The 21194-nt window shown below is 45.7% G+C and overlaps 2 protein-coding genes across 3 annotated transcripts in view; both read left to right on the forward strand.

The window, feature by feature from the left end:
- Positions 1 to 21194, forward strand: part of Dgke (diacylglycerol kinase epsilon) — a 248326-nt gene that overhangs the window by 179962 nt on the left and 47170 nt on the right. The window contains exon 12 of one of the 2 annotated variants that reach the window (XR_007979696.1): positions 4008 to 4055. The exons of the other annotated variant lie outside the window; for it this stretch is intronic. The gene's annotated coding sequence lies outside the window, so the exon portion shown is untranslated. Of the gene's footprint in view, positions 1 to 4007; positions 4056 to 21194 lie in introns of those variants that run through there. 2 annotated transcript variants of the gene reach the window in all.
- Akap1 (A-kinase anchoring protein 1) overlaps positions 20249 to 21194 on the forward strand; it is a 33556-nt gene continuing 32610 nt past the window's right edge. The window contains exon 1 of the mRNA XM_052194261.1: positions 20249 to 20386. The gene's annotated coding sequence lies outside the window, so the exon portion shown is untranslated. The remainder of the gene's footprint in view (positions 20387 to 21194) is intronic.

Consider the following 21194-nt stretch of genomic DNA (forward strand, 5'->3'; position numbering starts at 1 on the left):
GGCAGGCCAGCCTGAGTTCAAGGCCAGCCTGGTCTACAGAGTGAGTTCCAGGACAGCCAGGACTACACAGAGAAACCCTGTCTCAGAAAAACCAAATCCAAAAAAAAAAAGAAGAAGAAAGAAAGAAAGAAAGAAAGAAAGAAAGAAAGAAAGAAGAGAGAGAGAGAGAGAGAGAGAGAGAGAGAGAGAGAGAGAGAGAAAGAAAGAAAGAAAGAAAGAAAGAAAGAAAGAAAGAAAGAAAGAAAGAAAGAAAGAAAGAAAGAAAGGAAGGAAGGAAGGAAGAAAGAAAGAAAATATCATAAAATATCACTGGTAGCTAGGAGCTAGGTGGTGGTGGCCTAAACCTTTAATCCCAGCACGTGGGAATCAGAGACAGGCAGATCTCTGAGTGCGAGGCCAGCCTGGTCTACTGAGTAAGTTTTAGGACAGCCACTGGTGTTACACATAGAAACTGTTCTGAAAAAAAAAAAAGAAAGAAAGAAAAGAAAACTGGTTTTGTTTAGTACTGTTTTATTTTTGTTGCCTATTCTGTCTTTTTTTTTTTTTTTTTTTTTGTGGTTTTTCAAGATAGGGTTTCTGTGTAACCTTGGCTGTCCTGGAACTCAGGCTGTAGACCACGCTGGCCTCTGAACTCAGAAATCAGCCTCCCTCTGCCTCCCAAGTGCTGGGATTAAAGGCGTGCACCACCACCGCCTGGTGCCTATTCTGTCTTTTACTAGTCTGACCTGCTGCCTGCTATGAAGAAAAGAAGCCACTGACACTCTAGTCTTTTTTTTTTTTTTTTTTTTTTAAGAAAAAAAACAAGCCAATGTGTCAAGGGCTGACTTTCAATAGATCGCAGCGAGGGAGCTGCTCTGCTACGTACAAAACCCCGACCCAGAAGCAGGTCATCTAAGAATGGTTTAGTGCAGCCGAGAGGGCGGCCCCCTTTCCGGCCGCACCCCATTTCCTGGGACGAACGGCTCTCCGGACCCCAGTCCTGACGCCCAGCGGGGGGGGGGGGGGACCCGCAGGCACACGCATGTCTATTTTTTTTTTTTTTAATTTCATTTCACAGGCTTGGGATGTGACTCTATGGCTTGCTTTCACACACATAAAGACCTCAGGTCAAATCAACACTCAAGTAGAAAGCTGGGCGTGGCCGCCCACGTGACTACCACACCAGTGGAAGAGGTGGGAATATGAGGACCACATATGAGCATCACTGGGACTTGCTGACTGCCAGCTTAGATCCGGGTGTAGTGAGAGGCCTAGTCTCACGGGGCTAAGACTAAAGACCACCGAGCAAGCATCGAACGTCCTCTGCCTTCCACAGAAGAGAGAACGCTCAATATACCACACACGGAAAGCTGGTAAAAATATTAATTATGCACACATCAAATGAGGTACAAGAAGAAAGGAGGAGTGGCCCCTGGTTCTGGAAAGACTCAGTGAAGCAGTATTCAGCAAAACCAGAACGGGGAAGTGGGAAGGGGTGGGTGGGAGGACAGGGGAAGAGAAGGGGGCTTACGGGACTTTCGGGGAGTGGGGGGCTAGAAAAGGGGAAATCATTTGAAATGTAATTAAATTATATCGAATAAAATTAAAAAAATATTAATTATGAGTTGCACAAGTGTTGTTTGTATGCAAAAGATGTTTTACTTACAATACATATATAGGGCGGGCCAGCAGGAAAGAATACTTGCCTTGCAGCTGTGCAGCCTGACTGGATTGCTGGGCATTGTGACGGAACGTGAAACCCAGCCTCCGAATTCATCTGCCGACTTCAGTGGTGTGGCATGCGCCACCCTGAAATCATGATTAATTGTAAAAAAAAATATAAAAAAGTTTTAAAATAAAGCCATCAGCCTTTCCTGATACACACTTTCACTTGATCAAGGCCAATCCTGAAGCCGGTTGTAAAATTTTCATCACAGTAACAAAATGCATTATATAACTCTCATGATATGCAAGCATAAAAGCTATTTTAAAAAAATCATTTCTTTCTCCTCCCAAATCAATGTCAGTGTAATATTAAATACTAAATTTTCTGCCGTGTTGATGCAATGGAAAATTGCAACCATTAATTTGAATCGGATTTTTTTTTTTTTAGAGAAATGCATTTATCCTGTTAGAAGGCTATGATAACCATTTATCAGGCTCACTATCCAGCAAACATCATAACCTTGATTTTCACATTTAACTGCTGCTTTTATTAATGTGATTTCGCTCATATGCTAATGGACAGGTCAGAGCTACATTTGGCTTTCTGGGTCATGAATCTCTTATGAATATTTCCCTTTTATTGTCTTCAATGCTTTGTTCAATATTTAAGTTCCCATTATAGTGAAGATAGTGTAGGATTCCACATAGATTTCATCTGATCTTTTCTCTTTTCTTTTTCAAAGATTTATTTACTTATTTTATGTATATGAGTACACTGACGCTGTCTTCAGACACACCAGAAGAGAGCATTGGATTCCATTACAGAGGGTTGTGAGACACCGCGTGGTTGCTAGGATTTGAACTCAGGACCTCCAGAAGAGCAGTCAGTACTCTTAACCACTCAGTCATCTCTCTAGCCAGGCATCGATTTTTTTTTTAAGCATTTATTTTAGGTTTATGAATACATTGTAGCTGTCTTCAGAAACATCAGAAGAGGGCATCAGATCCCATTACAGATGGTTGTGAGCCACCATGTGGTTGCTGGGGATTGAACTCAGGACCTCTGGAAGAGCAGTCAAGTGCTCTTTAACTGCTGAGCCATCTCTCCAGCCCTGGCATGGATGTTTTTCTTAGACCTTACAATTTCATTGTGGCTCCCAGAGCCTGAGAGAGGTGTGGGGGGGGGGGGGATAGAAAAAGGACAGTTCTTCAGGGCTACAGTTGTGTGGGACTAATAACTTCTAACGTTCTACAGCACAATGGGGTAGATAGGGCTGACACAATTAAGCATTGCAAAGTAGCTGGGACAAAGAAATGATAAATGTCTGAGGGATGAATATGTTATTGACTGATTCGATCCGCACACAAGATACATACACGGTGACACATCACACCGAATCCATTGACTCTCCCAATTACAATATGCCAATTAAAAATAGAGATAGAAGACAGCTGCGGTAGCACGTGCAAGTAATCCCAGAACTCAGGAGGCAGAGGCAGGTGGATTTCTGTGAGTCTGAGGCTTGTCTGGTCTTAAATTTCAGGACAGCCAGACCTTGTCTCCAAAATCCAGAGGTTAGAGATGGGTGGGGTGGGCAAAATGCTTGCTCTGTAAGCATGAGGTCCCAAGTTCAGATCCTTGCTGTGTAAGCATGAGGTCCCAAGTTCAGATCCTTGACACCTACAAAAAAGCCACCACAGCTGCCCACGGCTGTTATCCCATCACTGAGGAGGACAGACAGACAGAGAGACCGATGGGTCCCAGGGGCTCGCTGGCTAGTCAGTCTAGCTGAAATGGTAAACCCCAGTTTCACCGTGCACCCCAGTTCCAAAAACACCCAACACTGAAATCTGACCTCTGTATGCGCGCGCACACACACTGAAAATATATTTTCTTTTTTTTTTTCCTTCTTGCTCTGGCCCCACTCTGATTTTTTTTAAAGATGTATTTATTTATCTATCTATCTATTTATTTATTTATTTAATGTGTGAGTACACTGTAGCTGTCTCAAGACACACCAGCAGAGGGCGTCAGATCTCACTGTAAATGGTCATGAGCCACCATGTGGTTGCTGGGAATTGAACTCAGGACCTTTGGAAGAGCAGCCAGTGCTCTTAACCACTGAGCCATCTCTCCAGCTCTGAAAATATATCTTCACATCATAATTTGATAATATGGCCTGGGTTGTATCTCAGTGGTAGAGAACTTGCCTGAGATGCTCTAGGTCATCAGTTCAATTCTCAAGACTACATTTAAAAAAACAAAAAACAAAACAAACAAACAATAACAACAACAACAACAAAAAACAGCCTGGCAGTGTTGGTGCATGCCTTTAATCCCAGTACTTGGGAGGCAGAGGCAGGTGGATTTCTGAGTTTGAGGCCAGCCTGGTCTACAGAGTGAGTTCCAGGACAGCCAGGGCTATACAGAGAAAGCTGGTCTTGAAAAACAACAACAAAACAAAACAAAACAACCCAAAAAACAACTCTAGAGTTCAGGGAGTGTCTTACTGCTGTTGTGTCTGTCTGTCTAGTGTCTGTCTAGCTGCCAGTTCCGATCATGCTTTGGAATGGCGCCTCTAGACCGGTGTTATGTATAGACTTAACAGAAATATGAATTATTTATTTAATCTTACAAGTATTCCTCAGCTGTCTTTTTCACATTCCAGAATCATGCACCATAGAGAGATGACACCTTGTCACATAAGAGTCTATCACATTGCTGCTAGCTGGGGGGATTTGACAACCTAATTACTATCCCCACCCCCCCCTTAAGTACCTCCTCTTCCCAGAGCCTGGAAGCAGTGTCTAGCTGTGTGTTAGCAACAGAACAATGTGGAACTCTTCCATAGCATCTTGGCTCTTTCTCTCTCTGTCTCCAGGATGCAGGGCTGAAGAACGCGGGGAAGCAAGTTCTTGGGATGGGAACAGTCTTAAGATTTGAGAGATGTGTAGTCTGTAGCTTGTAGGGTGTGGCATTATTCTAGGGCATTGCTTGATGTGCAAATGCCATTCACAATGCCAATACTAGAGAGTTGAGACAGAAAGATTGGCAGGAATGTGAGGTCAGCCTGTGTTGCACAACAAATGTGAGACCAGCCAGTGTGACATAGAAACCCTGAGTAAAATATGTAGCTAGCAGGGAAAGGTTCTTGTCTCACGAGTCTGGAAACCTGAGTTTGATACCCAGGACACACATATCCTTCCCACATGATGGAAGGAGAAAAAGGACTCCTTCAACTTGTTCTCTGACCTCCACACCTGTGCTATAGCATGTTCCTCCATCCCCAATAGCATATAAAAGCAACAGGTTTTAATAGATAATTATCTGGTGTGTTTGTTATGTAAGAGGGACTCTGAAGCTTGAGGGGCCTTCCTGTTTGCCAAGGTTGAGGTTAAGGGTAGTGACACTTTGAAGTCATCATGTCCAACATTTTTTTAAAATTATTTTCTCTCTGTGTGTTTGCATGAATAATGCACATATGAATGTACACACTCACTAGACATTATATACACATGAATGTATAGACATACACACATATACACACTAGACATACTGAAGCACACTAGACATAGAAATGCAGCACACTGGCACATGAATATATGCACATATATGAATGCACACACACAAGACACACTCACTAGACACACCCCCACATACACTAGATGAATACACACACATGATTGCAGATACTCACACGCCACACACACACCACACACACACACACACACACACACACACTAGACCCACACACTTGAATGCAACACATGCACACATGAATGTGCATACACATGAACATATACAATTGCACACATGCACACGCCTAAACGTGTGCCCGCGCGCCCGCAGATCATTATGTGTCATTCATGACTTTGCTATAGCTGGAACCAGAGGCCTGACAGGACCAGTTTGAAGGATGCAGTTTTATTTTGGTGCAGCCTAGCATAGCAAGGTAGGCACGGCAGAGCAGAGGAGCTAGCACTATAGCCAGCAGCAAGTGGAGAAAGCCACTCCACCTCCTTTCTCTCCTTTGATTCTACCTGCGTCCCCAACCCATTGCACAATGGCACCCACATTCAGGGAAGATCTTCCCTTCCTAGTTAATCTTCTCCGGAAACACCCCCACATACATACCCACAGGCACACCTCACTAATCTCCTAGGTGATCTAAATCCAGCCAAATTGACAATGAAGATTCAACGTCATGGGGGTGGGGCTGGCCCAGAGTCATCTGATCCACCCGGTCTGTTTCTCCCCCACCTCTCCTGCTGTTGGGAAATCTGTCACCGTTCTGGATTCTAGACTGAGCTTTTTCAGCCAAGATTATCTCCATCCCAGGTTTTCAGACCCTTCCCACTGTCCTTTACACTGAAATCACAGGATGTAGCCTGAGGCTAAACTCTCTCTCCCTTGGTGGTGTGCTTAGAAATAAAGAGTGGCTCATTTAACCATTTAAATGGTTGTGGGCTAAAGAAATAAAACAGAATGGCTCATATCTGTAATCCCAGCACTGGGGATTCTGAGGCAGGAAGATTATCGCAAATTTCAGGCCAGCCTGGGATACATTGAGAGTACCAGGCCAGCCAATGCTAACAGCTTGGCTGTTTCAACTTTCCCTCCCCAAAAGAGAGAGGTTTGAAAGGCCAGCAAGATGGTTTAGAGGATAAAAGTGTCTGCCTTGCCATCTTGGCAACCTGAATTGGATCACCAGAACCCACAGAGGGAAGATGGTGAGAACCAACTTTACAGAGTTATCTACTGACTTCTGCCTCCCAACGGCATGCACACACAACAACAACAATTTTAAGAGGAAATTGGTTAGAGTACCTTACCTAGCATATACAAAGTCCTAGATTCTGTCCTGTGGATTACATAAACATGGTGGTTTAAGCTTGTCATTACAACACTAACACTGAGGAGATGGAGACAGAAGGATCAGAAATCTAAAGACATTCTTGCCAAGTCTGAGACTAACCTGGGATATCCAAGATCCTGTCTAAACACACACACACACACACATACACACACACACACACACACACACACACACACACGGAGAAAGAGAATAAGCACCATTAAGAACAGCAAAATATAAATAAAGAAACGAAATCAGAAAGATATTACATTCTCTTGTAATAATCCTAGTGAAATCAGACAGTGTCTCTGATCAAAAGACTGAGCACTGAACAAGCAAAAACTGCATTCTAATAAGAAAAATTATAAAACAACAATTACCTAAAACAATAAAAGTCTGCTGTTCCAACTTCCAGAGAAGAGGCCGAAATGCACTGTGAACCCTGACCACACAGAGCCCAAGGAGCACAGAAAAACCTCTTTGGGTTGCACACTAGAGTTAAGCCTAATTTTTTTTGGGGGGGGGGGATTTGGTTTTTTGGTTTTTTTCAAGACAGGGTTTCTCTGTATAACCCTGGAAACACACAGCACTTGGAATGCCCACTGCTGTGGGATGTGCCTTGGGAAGACAGCCCATTGTGTGGGTGCTACTGGGTTGTCTGGTTTGGCAAACAGAGCTCAGAGTCTGAAGACCGGGTTTACTGGTGATGATGAGTTCATTGTTTAGTAAACATGAGGCATGAGACACATCTGGTGCAATGAGTTGACAGCGGGCGGGACAGATCAGCTATCAGCATCCAGGGCCTAGCTAAGTGCTAAGGTCTCTGCTCCGAATCCGATGGATGAGCACGGTGGCACTCTCTTTAGTCCTAGCACTCCACAAAATGGGGTAAGACTGTGTGTGTTTCAGGGCAGCCCAGGTTATATAGAGGCACCTGGCCCGCAATTACAGGAAAAATGATAAAAACTTTTGAGGGGCTGGGGAGATGGCTTTCTGTGGAAGTGTGAGGACCTGGGTTCAGATTCGTAGCTAGCACCCACATAAAAGCTGGGTGCAGCACATGTATGTAACCCCAAAACTGGGAAGGCAGAGACAAGAGGACTCCAGGGACTCCCTGGCCAGCCAGCTCACCAGGATGGCAAGCTCCAGGTTCAGAGAGAGATGCTGAGGTAAAGAATGACCGGGGAAGACCTAAAATATGACCAGTGCATATACCACATACATATACTCCTCTCTCCCACACAAACAGATATTTTCTGAATGAGGCCAAAGATATGAGACTTGCAGCCATTTGTCATAGACATCCACTGCACTAAGTGATCACACCGCACTCTAGTCATTTTTCCTTCTGCCAAGACAAGTGTGTAAAACTCTGAGTATGTTGGAGCTAGTGAGTGACCAGGATTCCATCTGCGTGTGACTGTGGGTCTTGGTTCATAACTGAGAATGCAGAAGCTCTCCTTTGTAATGGGGGAGCAGCTAAAAGCATTTCCCACCAAACCTGATGACTTGAGTTTAATCCCCAGGACCCACAGAGTAAAAAGAGAAAACTAACCCCTGAAAGTTGTTTTGTGACACACACACACACACACACACACACACACCACACACACACATTAAAAAATAAATTTAATGTAATAAAAGTAAAATACAGGGAGAATATTAGGGGTTAGAAGGTTGAGGGGGAACGGGAATGGGGCAGTGCAGGGAATCAATGGGCATGAAAAGGCCTTGGGAACACTGCTTTGTAAGCTAATTAGAAAATGCAGCCGGGCGGTGGTGGCACACGCCTGTAATCCCAGCACTTGGGAGGCAGAGGCAGGTGGATTTCTGAGTTCAAGGCCAGCCTGGTCTACAGAGTGAGTTCCAGGACAGCCAGGTCTATACAGAGAAACCCTGTCTCGGAAAAAAAAAAACAAAAATAAATAAATAAATAAATAAATAAAATTTTAAAAAAATGCAATTTTTGGGCTAGAGAGATGGTTCAGTGGTTAAGAGCACTGACTGCTCTTTTGAAGGTCCTGAGTTCAAATCCCAGCAACTACATGGTAGCTCACAACCATCTGTAACGAGATTTGATGCCCTCTTCTGGACTGTCTGGGACCTGGTCTATAAAACAAAACAAAACAAAGCTGGGAATAGTGACAGCTTTAATCTAAGCGCTTGGGAGGCAGAGGCAGGCAGATCTCAGAGTTTGAGGCCAGCCTGATCTATAGAGTGAGTTCCAGGACAGCCAGGGCTATACAGAGAAACCATGTCTTAAAAAACAAACAAACAAACAAACAAACAAACATAAATGAAAAACAGACAAACAAAAACCATGAATCAACAACAACAAAAGGAATCTGACCCCCACATTATGTCCAACAACACATAGGGATGTATCATATACTCAATAATGAAATTTTCATGGAATCACTCGTATCTTCTGGAAGAAGCATTGTCTACCCATGTAGGGTAGCACTTCCTTCAAATTGAAGTCATTGTTCACCATAACTATTTGATAAAACTTTATTGCTAGGCTGGAAAGATGGCTCAGCAGTTAAGAGCACTGACTGCTCTTCCAGAGGTCCTGAGTTCAATTCCCAGCAACCACATGGTGGCTCACAACCATCTGTGATGGGATCTGATGCCCTCTTCTGGTGTGTCTGATGCCCTCTTCTGCTACAGTGTACTCATATGTACTCTTTTATTTGTTTGTTTGTTTTTTTGGATTTGTTTTTTTTTTCGAGACAGGGTTTCTCTGTATAACCCTGGCTGTCCTAGAACTCACTCTGTAGACCAGGCTGGCCTCAAACTCAGAAATCCGCCTGCCTCTGCCTCTCAGAGTGCTGGGATTACAGGCGTGTGCCACCACTGCCCGGCAAAATAAATCTTTTAAAAAAAGATTTTATTGCTAAATATAGAATATACTTTGGATTTCAGGACTCTTTGTTCTTTAATCCTTTGTCCTTTGTTTCTTTAATCACAGTGGAATTGTCTGAGAAAGCTTCTACTTGCTGCCTAGCATTCATAGTGCTAGAAGGTGTCACGAAGGTCACTGGAATAGAAAATCATTAATGGTTTTCTGTAGTAGTAGAAATTCTACACTGCTAACCTGCAGACAAGATGTGCTCACTGGTGCAGTAGTGGTGTCATGAAGGCGATGGGGAAAACCAGCCACTCTCTGATTGACTTTGAGGCCCTGCTCCACAGGAAGGAATTCATACTCCATACATACTGTAAACCTGGAAAAAAAAAAACGGATCAGGAAACATAGACCACAGCTGTGACCTACTACTGTTGTTTTATTAAATGGACATGATGTCAAATTGCCTTCTAAATGTATTTATTTTTAAGCCAATAGCTTAATGCTGTTCACAGTCTTGGTCAGAAAAGCTTATGGCTAATGCAGAGACTCATAGCTAGTCAAAGTCTTGTGGAGAGTAAGTGTGAGCGCTCACTCAGGCTAAATGGACCATTTACATCAACCTTCACCAAACTTAGGAAACATTACAGAAAAAGTGGTAGAAGGAATGTAACAGCCCAAAGATGGGGAGAACCGCTGAGAGATGCTGTCTCCTGGACATGACAGGGCCCTTGCACTCACGAACTAACAGCAGCTGTGACGACCTGCACTAGAGCTTTCCAAGGTCAAGCCAGTCGGCATTCCAGCATGGATGGGGTAGGGGCTCCTGAGACCCCAGCCCTAGATGAGGCGCTAGTTGTTGTAGAAATCTTTAGTCCCAATCCGAGGTATCTATCCCACCTTTGATCATTCAGTTCCTGGATAAAAGACATAAAACTTTATTATTTGCAATAAGCCTTAAACAGTCTAAGAGCTGGGCAGGAGCTGGGGAGCGGTGGCGCACGCCTTTAAATCCCAGCACTTGGGAGGCCGAGGCAGGTGGATTTCTGAGTTCGAGGCCAGCCTGTCCTACAGAGTGAGTTCCAGGACAGCCAAGGATACTGAGCCATCTCTCCAGCCCCTCCAGCCCCCCTTTTAAAGTTTTTTTTTTTTTTAATTGTTGATTGGGGTTAGAGAGATGTCTCCACAATTAAGAGCACTGGCTGCTCTTCCAGAGGTCCTGAGTTCAATTCCCAGCAACCACATGGTGGCTCACAACCATCTGTGATGACATCTGGTGCCCTCTTCTGGTGTGTCTGAAGAGAATGACAGTGTACTCGCATAAAATAAATAACTACGTCTTAAAAAAATCTTTAAGGAAAGATAGGTGGTGAGAGAGGTGAGAGATAAGGAGAGAAAGGGAAAGAGAGAAACAGACAGACAGATAGACACACATACACACAGAGGAGAGGGAGAGAGAGAGGGAGAGGGGAGGGGGAGGGAGGAAAGGAGGGGGGAGGGGGGAGAGAAAGGGACAGGGACAGGGACAGGGAGAGAGAGAGGTTTGACAGACATCTGAGGAACGCTACATTTCAGTGAAAAAGGAAAGTGAGGCCCCGAGGAGAGCTAACAGACGAGAAGTAGGTGACCTGTTGATTCTGGAGAACAAGAGCCAGCTGTGCAAACAGTGCAGGAGGTGGGCACAGCCTGAGGAAGGGCTGCTAAGCCTGCCATGTGTTTGGTTTCAAGGAAAAGGAGCTTGCAGGGGCTGCGGGGGCAAGCTTGGGAATGGTGGCAGAGCCGTGGAGGACTACTGGATGGAGTTAAGAGGCCAGACCTGAACAGAGGAAGGGGAAAGGGCTGACGGGGAGGGAGGGAACAAGCAAAGAGATGGAGAGATGCTCAAAGGATCGTCGCAGAGCCCATCGGCTTCAAGAGTGAGGTGGGAGCCAGCTAACAGAACATCAAAGATGGCCCGTAGCAGACTGGTTTTGTGTGGTGTTTTTAGAACAGCAGCTCAAACAGACTTCTGGGTTTGTTTTGCTTTGAGGTACATGGGTGTTTTGCCTGCATGTATGTCTGTGCATCATGTGTGTTCCTGGTGCCTGAGAAGGCCCAAAGAGGGCATCAGATCTTGTGGAATTAGAGTTACAGAGGGTTGTGAGCTGCCCTGTGGGCGCTGGAATCAAACCTAAGACCTCCGGAAGAGCAGCTAGTGCTCTTAACCACTGAGTCATCTCTCTCGCTCTTGGTTTTTTGTTTTTTTTTTTTGGGGGGGGTTGTCTGTTTGTCTTGAGACAGGGTCTCATATATTCTAGGCTGGCCTCAAACTTTTTATATAGCCAAGGATGATTTGAACTTCTGAACCTCCTGCCTCTGCCTTCTGAGTGCTTAGGATTATAGGTGTGCACAGTTTTATGTAGTACTGCTTCAGGCGTGCTAGACATTACTCTGCCAGCTGAGCTCCAGCTGCAAGGCTGATTCTGCAGACAGGGTGTAACTATGTATCCCAGCCTGCTCCTGCCTCTGCCTCCCAAGTGCTAGGACCACAGGCATGAGTTGCCATCAAGACGGCTTGGTCTAAATACTCTTAAAGATCTTTTTTTTTTTAAAAACTGAATCTCTCCTAAACAATGTGGCAGGGCTGATAAGGCTACAGACCTGGGAGAAACCTCTTGATAAGAGAAAAAGAGGGGGCACGGAAGGGGGCACTGTGGAGTCTAGCACTCAGGAAGGTGGGGAGGTAATTCTCTATGATAACAGTTCTCAACCTTCTTAATGATGAGGCTTTTTAATACAGTTCTTCATATGATGGCTACCTCAACCATACAGTTATTTTTGTTGCTACTTCATGACTATAATTTTGTTACTATTATGAAATCTAATGTAAATATCTGTGTTTTCTGATTTCATTTGACCTCCCCAAAAGGGGTGGCAACCTACAGGTTGAGAACCACTGCTCTGAGGATCCTAAGAACTTGTTTAGAGTCTTCCTTCCTTCCTTCCTTCCTTCCTTCCTTCCTTCCTTCCTTCCTTCCTTCCTCTTTTCTTTTTTTCTTTTATTCTTTTATTCTTTTTAAGATTTATTTATTTATTATATGTAAGTACACTGTAGCTATCTTCAGACACACCAGAAGAGGGCATCAGATCTTATTATGGATGGTTGTGAGCCACCATGTGGTTGCTGGGATTTGAACTCAGGAGCTCTGGAAGAGCAGTCAGTGCTCGCTTGTAATCGCTGAGCCATCTCTCCAGCCCCCCTTTTCTTTTCTTTTTGATGGGAGTTTCTCTGTGTATCCCTGGCTGCCCTAAGAACTCATGTAGATCAAAAGTCAGAGATCTGCCTGGTTCTCCTTCCTGAGTGCTGGGATTAAAGATGTGCACTATCACTGCCTGGCCTAAACTAATTTCTTTTCTTTTCTTATTTTGGATTTTTTGGATTTGGGTTTTTCAAGACAGAGCTTCTCTGTATAGCCCTGGCTGTCCTGGAAGTCACTCTTTAGACCAGGTTGGCCTCGAACTCAGAAATCCACCTGCCTCTGCCTCCCAGAGTGCTGGGATTACAGGCGTGTGCTACCACCGCCCGGCTAAACTAATTTCTTTATGCAGAGCACTGCTGTCAGCCTTCTGAGGCGTCATGAAAACTGATTAGTTCCTATAGTGTGAATTTGAGGCTAGTTTTGACCTACATGAGACCCTATAACAACCCCTGAAACTGATTAGCTAATCCTAGATTTTGCTGAAAATATCTACCATCAACTTCAGAATATTCTGAGAGGCTAAGGTTGGTGGCACAAAGATCTACTTAGCTTTTACTATTTCTTGCTTGGTTTTGTTGTTTGTTTGTTTGTTTTTTGAGACAGGGTTTCTCTGTGTAGCCCTGGCGATCCTGGAACTCACTCTGTAGACAAGGCTGGTCTCGAACTCAGAAATCTACCTACCTCTGCCTCCCACGTGCTGGAATAAAAGTGTCCCACCATTGCCTGTTTTTTGTTGTTGCTGTTTTTTGATTGTTTGTTTGTTTTTACAGGGTCCAATGTAAACTGAGGCTGGCCTTGAACTTCGGATCCTTCAGCCTCTATCTCCCCAGCCCCACCTCCACACCAAGTGAGTCCTTTCTGGAATGTACCTCCCCCACCTGTTTCTACTCACAGCCTTCCTCTTTTTTCCTTTGCGTCCATCTCTTTCCTTTCTTTGCTTCCCACTCTTCCCTTCCCTCTGTTTCCTTCTTCCTTCCTTCTATTTATATTTGGAGCCTGGGGAGTCAGCCTAGGCTCTGTGCACGCTGGCCGGGCAAGCACTCAACCACTGAGCTACATCCCCAGCCAAAATCTGTTTTTTAATTGTTAAAGGCTGCCGACATCACAAGACATCCATAGATACGTATGTATTTTTTTTCCAGCGCTAAAGATCTATCTCAGAGTCCTGCGCACACCAGGCAAGTACTTTATTGAGCTAAACCCCTAATTCAATATAGACAAATTTCATGTATAAAGTTAAATAAACATGTTTAAAAAGGTAGCTTCCCCGTTACCCTAATTCCCTCATTTCCAAAGAAAGTGAAAGAATAGGCATCTCAGCGCTCCTGTCCGTCAGGAAGGGGAGGGCCGCAGCTGCTCACCGTGGGAGACAGGTTCATAATCCCGTCAGTACCGTCTACTAAGATGGAAATGAGATTTCCTTCTGCTTGTGCTTCTCCCGCTGAGCCCAGGCCAACAACGCCAGGTTGTTGTTTCCTTACAAGGTACAGAACCACACGAGCGTCTGGAAAGCAGTCCTGTCTTGTTGTGCATTATATATTATAAAAACCTACAAATCAGTCAGAACAGAACAAAGGAGAAATGTAAAATCTCTAGGAGCGGGCGCAGGTTCTCTTGGGGGCGGAGTTAAGATTCTGCATGTTTTTCTTGCAGGGTAGTTTCTGACCAGAGAGTATTTACTCTGGAGATTATCGGGAGGGATTAAAGCTGAGAGGTTCCCTCAGTAGATCTCACACCCTGCAGTGCGTCTGACTTACATGTGGAATAAATACAGGTTTGTCTCACCTGTAACCCTCTTAGTCTTCAGTGAGAAACTCAGATGTGGTTCTGATTGCTCTGTACCCTGATCTTGCAACACACTTGGCCAGCGTTGACCATTTCTCTCCTTTATCTTCTTTCTCTCCTTTATCTTCTCTCCCTCGATCTCCCCCTCACCCCACCCCCACCCCGGAGGTCTCAAGTAACAACGGATGAACAAAAATTTCCTCTAGTTCAGAATGACCTTGAAATCCTTATCCTCCTGCCTCTCTCAAGGGCTTGGATCATAGGTGTGTATCACCACGCCCAGTATATGAGGTGCTGGGGACTGACTCAGTACTTCCTGCACTCTTTGTGAACACTTACCAACTGAGATCTATCCTACATTTTTTGTTTGTTTGTTTATTTTTTGTTTTTGTTTTGTTTGTTTTGTTTTTGTTTTTTTTGTCCCCCCCCCCCCCAGACGGGGTTTCTCTGTATAGCCCTGGCTGTCCTGTAACTCACTCTGTAGACCAGGCTGGTCTCGAACTCAGAAATCTGCCTGCCTCTGCCTCCCAAGTGCTGGGATTAAAGACATGTGCACCACCACCGGTGTTTGTTTTTTCAAGACAGGGTCTCTCTGTGTAGCCCTGGCTGCCCTGGAACTCACAGAGATCCAAGTATCTCTGCCTCCTGAGTACTGGGATTAAAGGTGTGAGCCCCTTTTTTCTCCCCACTCCTCTGTGCTGGGGATCACATCAGAGCCTGGAATAGGCTAAGCAACGACTTTGAGCCGCATTCTCAGCCCCACTAAACCATTTTTTAATATGCCCCTTGCCTATTTTTTTTCTGACTTTGGTTTAAAAATAACCAAAAGGCACATTAAAAAGGAAAACTAGTAATTCCAAATCAGTTGTTCAAGTACTAACATATTATTTCTGTGGCTCTGTCCTTAATTATGTGTAGAGACCTTTAAAATTTGACACTAAACACTTTGATATTTTTAATTTTTTTCATGTAATCGTATAGTGACAACAATTGCATACTATTCCAGCAAGAGTATTTACTCCTCCCATAATTTAGCTAACCAGCCTCCTATGGGTGGGCCTTTAAGCTGTGACTTTAATTTTTCAGTTGCTGTAAAGAAAAACAGCAACAAGATGTTCAACATAAATGGCTTTGGATTTTCTTTTGAGTCAGTTCCCTTGGGCAGTTTTGTGGGAAGCTGGTTATTGGGTCAAAGGATATGAACTTTTTTTTTTTTTTTATGATTCTAGTTAATGGTTACCAAATTGCTTCCCTAAAGATTGAACAGATCTAGAGTTCCTGCTCCCTGGCATAACCCCTGAGGTTTCAAGCTCTGCTGGCCAGTACTACAGATCTAGCCCATTATCCCATGACAAATGGAAGATGTGGTGGTTCCATTTTATCAGTCATATTACCTTCCTGAGAAGGCAAGAAACCTTCTGTATGTAAGAAGAAACCTAATGTACCTTAAACCATTTCTGGATATCTCATAATATCTAACATAACACAAATGCCTTAGAGTTAGTTGTTTTAGTACATTGGTTACGAGATAGAGTAAATAACAAAAAAGTTTATACAGGTTCAGAATAAATAATGTTTTTTTTTTTTGAGATAGGGTCTCATGTATCCCTGGCTAGCCTAGGACTCACTATGTAGATCAGGCTAGCCTTGAACTCATAGAGAGCTGCATGCTTCTGCCTTCTGAGTGCTGAGATCAAAGGTGCGCCTCACTGTGCCAGGCTTGAGTTCATCTTGATGTGAGGTCCAGCCTGGCTTTGAGGTTTACAGTCCTTTTCTCTGCTTCAGTTGCTCAAGTGCTGGGATTCCAAATGTGCACTTTCTGAGCATTGTCATCCTCAGTTGATTAGACCTGTGAACATGGACCCTTGGACATCTGAAGGGTCAACTGTATATCAATTGCTTTCCTCTGTTATATTGAATCTCAAGGCACCCCATCAGTTGTAATTTGTTTACAAACTCATATTTGTTTTTGTTTTTCTTTATATACATACATTCATAAGCAATATATTATAGGTTTTTTGAAATGTTATATAACTGTGGCGAGAGAGATGGCTCAGTGGGGGTAAAGTGCTCATTTTATAAGCATGAGTGTCTGAGTTCAGATTTCCCAGCATCCTTGGGAAAGTCAGGCATGGAGGCACACACCTGTAAAGCCAGCACTAAGTGGCAGGGAAAGGTCAGTCCCAGGGCCTTGGAACCAGCCAGCTAGCTGAAAAAGAAGCTCCGGTTTCAGTGAGAGAACCCATGTAAAATAAATAGATAGATCGATCCATCAATTGATCGATAGATAAAATAGAGGCCCAGTTGGTAAAGGCACTCGTTGAACAAGCCTGCCGGCCTAAGTTTGATCCCTAGAACCCACCTAAAGGTGGATGTAGAAAATAGACTCCATAAAATTGTCCTCTGACCTCCACGTAGATACATTAGGATCAGGAAGCCTTCATGAATCCTGAAAGACCAATCAGGAGCCGATGTGATGCAATCACACAAGGGTCTTTAGTCACAGGCCTGAGCTTGGATTTAACTCAGCCAGGTCTACACGGCCAGACCATCTCTCCCAAATAAGGAGAGAACTCCCACTTACAATGTTTCCAAATGTAGAGTACTCGCTACTATAGAACCTGGGCGGTCATAATGGTTTTTGTTTTTTTATTGTTTTTTTTTTTTGGCTGTGTGTCTTTTTTTAAGAGGACACAATTTAGCCCAGTGTGGTGGCGCATGCCTGTAATCCCAGCACTTAGGAGGCAGAGGCAGGTGGATTTCTGAGTTCGAGGCCAGCCTGGTCTACAGAGTGAGTTCCAGGACAACCAGGGCTACACAGAGAAACCCTGTCTCGAAAAACCAAAATAAATAAATAAATAAAATAAAATAAAAAAAGAGGACACAATTTTCCCCATAATCGATGCATTTCTGTGTGTAAAACTGCCCCTGGAGGCCCTAGGTCTCTATTTATCTATTTATAGTCAATCGATTCTGAGTCAGAAAGTTTGGGTTGAAATCTTGACTTTGTTGCTGTGTGTGTGTGTGTGTGTGACTAAACATAATAGCAAGAGATTTTGAGGTTGGAGGATTAAGACAAAGAGCTTTGCTTTGTGCTAGGGATTAGGTGTTGGGGAGTTCTAGTAATTCATGTTCAGTTAGAGTGGTTCCCCAACACTTCTGATTGCCTTTTCTAGGAGTATCCGCTGCAGACACACAGGCCTGGGGCATAACCAAGTGCAGTTTCATGGTAAGGGAACTGGATGTAGGGTGGAGAGTGGGAGGGGCTTCTTTATGTATACACATAAAGGAGACAGCTCATATGTATCATCCCTTGGAATGAATACCTCTCTGGACTCTTCTGACAGAAATGGGAGGACATTTCTCAGAGATGTGTTCTTGAGATTGGAGGGACTGCTAAGAGAAGACAGAGCCTCACAAGGAGCTAGAGATGTAGCTTAGCCGGGAGAGTGCTGGTCTACCTGCAAAAGACCCTGGGTTTGATCCCCAGCCAAGGTCACATAAACCAGGGTTTCATGCAACACCAGCACTCCAGAGGTAGAAATGTGAGGGGGAAAGAAGGGGGAGGAGGAGGAAGAACAGGAGGGGGAGGGGGAGGAGGAGGAGGAAGAAGATGAGGAGGAACAGTAGTAGTAGTAGTAGTAGTAGTAGTAGTCAGAGGAGGAGAAGGATTGGAGGATTTGGTTATTTTCTTCCAAGTGGGTCCTGGAATCAAACTCAAGTCTTCCAGCTTTGCCTCCACCCTCTGAGCCACACACCCAGTTTTTTTTGTTTGTTTGTTTGTTTGTTTGTTTGGGTTTTGTTTTGTTTTGTTTTTTCCCCCGAGACAGGGTTTCTCTCTGTAGCTCTGGCTGTCCTGAAACTCACTTTGTTTTTTTTTTTTTGTTTTTGTTTTTTTTTCAAGACAGGGTTTCTCTGTGTAGCCCTGGCTGTCCTGGAACTCACTTTGTAGACCAGGCTGGCCTCAAACTCAGAAATCCGCCTGCCTCTGCCTCCCAAGTGCTGGGATTAAAGGCCTGTGCCACCACCACCCGGCCCTGAAACTCACTTTGTAGACCAGGCTGGCCTCTAACTCAGAAATCCACCTGCCTCTACCTCCCAAGTGCTGGGATGTGCACCACCACTGCCAGGCACACATCCAGTTTTTAACATGAATGCTAAGGATCTGACCTCAGGTCTTTGCTACTGTAGAACTTTTTGGGTTTTTTTTTTTGTTTTTGTTTTTGTTTTCAAGACAGGTTTCTCTGTGTAGCCCTGGCTGTCCTGGAACTCATTCTGTAGACCAGGCTGGCCTCGAACTCAGAAATCCACCTGCCTCTGCCTCTCAAGTGCTGGGATTAACGGCATGCGCCACCACTGCTGGGCTCCTGTACAGCTCTTACTGCATGTACCTTAAAGCTATCTCTCCACTCCCCTATTTTTACCCCCCTTCTCTACTTTTCTCCTTCTCTTAAAGACATCCCCCACTTTGAGCCAGCTACGGCGTCACAGAGCTGTAATCATAGCGCTAGGAAGATTAACCTAAAAGAATCACAACTTTGAGGCCGGTCTGAGTTATTGGCAAAAAAACCTATCTACAGCAGAGTAAAGTCAAAACATCCTCAAATATGTGTGGACATGTGTGTGACACAATTTTTACACATTTGTATTTCCTACCCATTCTCCTTTGATCTCCAGACTTGCACAGCCAACTCAGTTACTATTTGAAAAATAGAACAAAACAAAACAAACCCCAAAGTTAATGGGCCCCAAATAAACCAAATGCTGCTTGTCTACCAGCATTCTTGGTTCTCACAGTAACTCAAGCCTCAGGGATTGTCATTCTGTTGTCCTTTCTTTAACCGCAACAATAAGTGATCCTCCCTCTCCCTCTGCCACCCCCAGAGTCACCGAGTGATGGGTCATTAGTTCAGTCTCAAGTGAATTCATTGCTGAAGCTTCTTGTTTGTTCCCTCCCACCACGCTCAGTCACTAGTCCACTATTATTTACAGAGCAGGTATGGTTGGACTTAAGTTTGGGTGTCGGGGTAGTGGAAGAGAGATGACTCCATGGCAACAGCACCATCCAATGTTCCAGAGGACCAGAGTTAGGTTCTCAGCCTCCACACGACTCAGAGCAAGGCTGGTTGGCAAGTGGAACGTCCATCCGACCCAATTGTCTGAAGGTCGTTTTATGTTCACAAGTTGTTGGGAGAGTCAGTGACTCATGGTGACCATTTCTTTGAAGGCAAACTTTGCAAAACACCCAGATCATTTAGAGAAAAGTTCCTTCGACATCACTAAAGTTGCAAAAATGACAAAGCAACTTGCCCTGGAGGGCTACACAGTATCCATATCACTAATCAATTAATGGCCACCTATTGTACTCGAAATGCTGTGCTATACTCGCAAGGTTACCGGAAAGCTTAATTCCTAGGCAAGGGGAACAATGTATCCTCGTTCCTCACCAGCCTCTCCAGCCTTTTCCAGCGGACGCACCATCCCGAGGCAGAAACCTGCCTAACACCTCTCTGTCCCCATGCGAGCCAAGTTCATTGTGCGGAGCACTCAGACACCAGTAACCCACCCCAGCCCGAGTGTAGGATGTAGAGCCAAGTCCTGCGCCCGCCGTAAATACAGTTACTCTCGCGAGAGCGCCAGCAAGGCGGGCCCGAGCGGCGCCGGGATGTCAGCGGAGCGCTCCTGACCGCGCCCCTCTTGGCGCAGCTGGGAGAGAGGCGCGCGCAAGTCGGGGGAGGGAGCGGCCGATGGCGCGCACGCGCAGGAGAGCGAGCAAGCAAGGGGGGCACGCCTGGGAGGGCGGAGGGCGAGGGGCGGGGCCTTGCGTCGCGCCGCGGGCACGTCGTTGCGCGTCCTCAGTATTTAGTGTCTCTGTGTTCGCCCAGGCTGGGCTAGCACGTGGGGGAGCGGCCGAAGCGCCGTGCAGCGGTGCGGGGCAGGGCCGCTGGGCTAGGTGGGGGGGCCAGGGGGCGGTGGCGGGAGGACTGTGTGCCTAGACGGTCGCCCAGGAGCTGGTAAGTGACAGCCGGCACGGGCACCCGCCTGCCGGGCCCGGAGGGAGGACGAGTTGGGGTGATGGGGAGCGTGGGGTGCAGGTGCAGGGTGCGATGCGCGCGCCAGGTACTCCGGGGACCGAGAGCCGTGTGCACGGCGTCTGCTGTCAAGCGGGCGGGTCTGTGCTTTGGTGACCCGCGCGTCCCACTGGTTTTCCCCCCGTCCGGCCGTCTGCCCCAGGGCTGCTGCTGACAGATCGCGTGCGCTGAGCTCCGGGCGCTGCTTTAAGCCGCTGCTTTCCCCTCCCATCCCCCTCACGTCACTGGCCTCTAGGATGGAGATGAGGGTACAATTCCCCGGGCGCTCCGGTGCACCTCAACTTTCCCCATGCAGGCTCACCCTTCTGGGTAGCGAGCCCGAGCGCGTCCCAACCAAGGTCGTCCAGTCTCGCTAGCGTTTACTTTTCAAAGGTCGTGTGTACCCAGTTTGAGCGTGAAGAGGAGGCACGGGGCAGTCTGCCTAGGACCCGGTGCCCAAGGCGGGAGAGGAGGTCCTTGGGGACCCCTTCCCTCCCTAACTTCATAACTGCTGGGCCGTTGACTCACTCTGGGTTGGCCGGGCAGTGGTGGCAAACCGGAGCAGGAAGACAATTCCTGGAGTTCGGTGCCGCGAATTATATTATCGGAGCGGACTCTGCCATCGCAGCGGGGAGAATGGGATGCAAGACAGGTCTCAGACCTTTTGGCGGTGGAGGGACCGTAAGACTAATTAGGATCGGGAGGTCGAGGGCTTGGGTGTCCGGAAGGGGATTGGAGTTTGTGGCCCCAT

Source organism: Apodemus sylvaticus, chromosome 10 (genome assembly GCF_947179515.1).
Source record: "Apodemus sylvaticus chromosome 10, mApoSyl1.1, whole genome shotgun sequence".
Taxonomy (NCBI): Eukaryota; Metazoa; Chordata; class Mammalia; order Rodentia; family Muridae; genus Apodemus; species Apodemus sylvaticus.